Here is a 4,119-nt window from a genome sequence, read left to right as displayed (position 1 = left end):
ATCCGTTGTCATGGTGTGAAATCAGCAGAAATTGTTGTAGATTTCTGCCTGCGTCATCGGTTGTCGTTTACTTTTATTGGGCTATTCCGTTTACCCTGAACACAAGACGCGAAGCTAAATGTGTGTAATCTTGGTGGCGAAACATCCAACATTCCACTGCTACTGATTCACTGGTCAAGTGCACTGGCAAACAATGGCGATATGAAATTTCTTGCGACTCAGGCACTGACAATAATCATAGTAACAATAACTAATCAATAGTGAACTAATTATAGTGCGTTACAGAAGAAGATGTTGATTGAAAATAAAAGTAGGCTGATCGTTTGGCTCACTGCAAAGGTTTCCTTCTCATTTTATTACTGAATTCCTTTCTCCTTATATGCAAATAAAAACTAAAAAAACGACGTGATATACATCGGCAGTCCCAGATCTGAACCAGCAACTACCCTTACATTAGATTACGAGACAAGAATGGTGCATGGAGCCAATGTGACGCTTGTTCCACTTCTCTGGTGGTAGTTAATGCAGACGGGTCACAACCCGAAACAAAGAACCAGTTGCAGTTTAAGCGTGTAATGACCTTCCTAGAGGAATTTAAAGCAATTCTCAATTGTTCATTATTTCAAAGAACTTTGGTTCAAAAATAGTTCAAATGGCTCTGAGCACTATGGGACTCAACATCTGAGGTCACCAGTCCCCTAGAACTTAGAACTACTTAAACCTAACTAACCTAAGGACATCACACACATCCATGCCACAGGCAGGATTAGAACCTGCGACCGTAGCGGTCACGCGGTTCCAGACTGAAGCCCCTAGAACCGCTCGGCCACATCGGCCAGCTTCAAAGAACTTTGAAAACTTTTATGTGCATATTATACCATACTGTGTATATGAAGCGTCTTTCAGTGTTTGATATTCTGAAGATGAGTTTATTCGAAACTCACAAATAAAATTGAGTAGCTGAACATCAAGTGACTAAGAACTTTTTCTCTAGTGACCTATAATAGCAATGTTTGAGGTTCACGATTCAATATGTTTTTCTATGTGGTCACTAGTCCACACCTTTATCGTAGTGCAAGCAACTAAACCTTGTGCTGCTATATGAAAACTAAAAGGCAACACACGGATCTTTCAATATGGCCAGTTCAAGAATTCGCATGTGTGTTCCCAGCTAATGGGCCTGCATCGTTAGTTCCGAGAACTGAAGCGGACTGTCCATAGGTCTTGACACGAATAACGCAAAGTGTTTCGGAGTGCGTCGGAAATTATCCGTGACCAGTCGCATAAACCCGCTGAAGTGTGGGCAGCTAATGGTGCGTTCCATCACAAAGGTGACAGTCATGATGCAGTCGTAGTGGAAACGAGAGAGAAGAGTGCGAGGGACTACACTGATTGAAAATGGTCACTACTTTGCGTCAGAAGCTGGATAAAAGTGTGGAGTACCGGCAAGAACAGCTAGACGCTGGTGGAATCAATACCAGGACAGCGGCTATATCGGGCAGAAAGGAGGAAGTGGCCGACCCCGTGTGTCTGATGAAGCAGATGATCGACTTCTCTTGGAGAACGTGCGAGATACTCCATTTCTCAGTTGTCGTGCACTGAGAAAGATTTGTCTCTTTCCGGCAGCAGAAAAACAGTGACGAGGAGATTGAGAGATGCCTGTTTATACTTGTATTGTCGGACAGCAACTATCAGACAACCTTTGACCGACCATCAGAAAATTGACCGCATGGCTTTTGCAGCACAATATATCGACTTTGACTGGAGCAAAGTAATCTTCTCCGATGAAAAATTATTTTCTTCATGTAGTGATGGCCCTGTTCAGATGAGATACGGAAGTTAATGTTTAAAATTATTTCAGAACCAATTGTTTTGTGCCTAAATGGCCTTATCTTTGTAGTAGGTTAAAAATAATTGATATAAGCAGTTTCCTGTATCCTGGCTTCATTAGTGTGTTCCTATTACCTGTTAAGTAAATGTAATCGTTGAATGTGTGCGTAATTGTTTTAACAAGCAAACAGTTGGTTGGTTTACGTGTACCGACCACGGAGACAACGCTTCCATCCAGTGTATGTCCACGAAAGACAAAGAAGTGGACGGTCCTCTGTTGCAGTATGGAGCTCTATCTCGGCTCATGACGCGGGCCCTCTGTACAGAATAGATGGAATTCTCAACGGAGACGCCTATATTAACAAAGTCATTTCTGTCATGAAACCGAGTGCAGAAATGTTGTACCCACAGGATGAAAAATAGTTTCTGCAGGTATGAACAACAGAAACTCTAGAGTTACGAGTACTTTCAGTTTTTCCAAAGATTTATTTCTTACCTTCATGAACTGTACTTCTTGTCGAAGCAACTGTTCTACTCTCATTTCTGTTCTTTTGATGTCTCCATAATAACTGACTTCTGTTGTGATATTGATAGCTTTCCCGGGCATCTTCTAAGTGCCTTTCTCAGTACTACGTTTCATAATTATATTTGATAGGAAAAAATCGTTTGTAAGAACATGACCTATGAATATCTTCTCATCCTTCCTTTTTCTCTGCTTAGTCTTTTATCCACCTTGCCTTGTCACAACATTCTGAGAATTTTTTTCTTTGCATCTAACATCTTTTAATCATTTTCTATTACATTCAATCTCCCGTTGCCTCCAGACGGATCATACCTTGTTTCTGCAGGTTACAAATTTCGCGTCAAAAGAAACGTGTTCCCTACATAATCCATTTATAAGTGGGCTTCTGTATTTATACTGTTGGTATGTTTACTTGAAAGAGTATTATTCGTAACCATTGATGGTTTTCCCGTACTGTTATTCTCCTTAGATTTATTAAACATCTATTTTTCTCTGTAATTCCACTCCTAACTTTATTACTTCTATTGCCAACCGTTTTCATTTTTGCATTGATCTTTGTATTATTTTTTCTCGTTGCCATTACATTTGTTTCGCTTTTCTGTCATACAGATTTTACTGTTTTTATTTTTAGTTTGTCGGCTGATACTTGCAATACTTTATTAATTTTGTTTCCAAGTCTGAACCTACTAAGTCATGTGATACAGTTTATATCTTCATCGCTGAGTATAGTTCGTCGTGTTCTCCGTTCTGTCCTTTGTGCGGTTTCTTCAGAGTACACAGGTTTTGAAAGAAAACGTATTCCAGATTTTGCAAGGTCTTAATATGGACCAAAGCAAGAAAAAACGTCTAGTACACGCGGGGTCTAAAATACGTACCTTCAGAGCTAACAGAACTTCTTTGGTAGAAAAGACGTGTTTTACAGTACTGAAGGTGAACCAGTGCTCATAGCTCTTAAGATATTCACTTTACAACACATGTATACTGATCATTAACAATCACCTCTAAAAACATGGGACACTTTTTTTTAACACCCTGTATTTCAAGCAGATCTGTAGGCACAGGACATCCACGCCTTACTCATTTCCTGACTTCATATTGCTCTTTTCCTTCATTTATAATTATTGTATTCTGGTTCAAATGGCTCTAAGCACTATGGGACTTAACATCTGAGCCGGCCGGGGTGGCCGTGCGGTTCTAGGCGCCCCAGTCTGGAACCGAGCGACCGCTACGGTCGCAGGTTGGAATCCTGCCTTGGGCATGGATGTGTGTGATGTCCTTAGGTTTATTAGGTTTAATTAGTTCTAAGTTCTAGGCGACTGATGACCTCAGAAGTTAAGTCGCATAGTGCTCAGAGCCATTTGAACTTAGTATCTGAGGTCATCAGTCCCCTAGACTTAGAACTAATTAAACCTAACTAACCTAAGCACATCACACACATCCATGCCCGAGTTAGTATTCGAACCTGCGAGCGTAGCAGCAGCGTGGTTCCAGACTGAAGCGCCTATAACCGCTCAGCCACAAAGGCCGGCTATTCTATTCTGGTTTGTGTACGAATTGTAACTAATCTTCCATACTCATTTCAGCCCAATTTTTTTTTTTTTGTAGTGGTAAACATCTTCCAGTTAGCATCACTTCTAAATCAATGAAAGCATGATACGTTCGTTGTGTTCTGTTATGTCTGTTTTTTAACGAGCACCACACACAAGACTGTATTGTTCCTACTTTAAAAAAAATGGTTCAAATGGCTCTGAACGCTATGGGACTTA

This window comes from Schistocerca cancellata, chromosome 4 (genome assembly GCF_023864275.1).
Source record: "Schistocerca cancellata isolate TAMUIC-IGC-003103 chromosome 4, iqSchCanc2.1, whole genome shotgun sequence".
Taxonomy (NCBI): Eukaryota; Metazoa; Arthropoda; class Insecta; order Orthoptera; family Acrididae; genus Schistocerca; species Schistocerca cancellata.
This window is presented reverse-complemented; position numbering follows the sequence as displayed.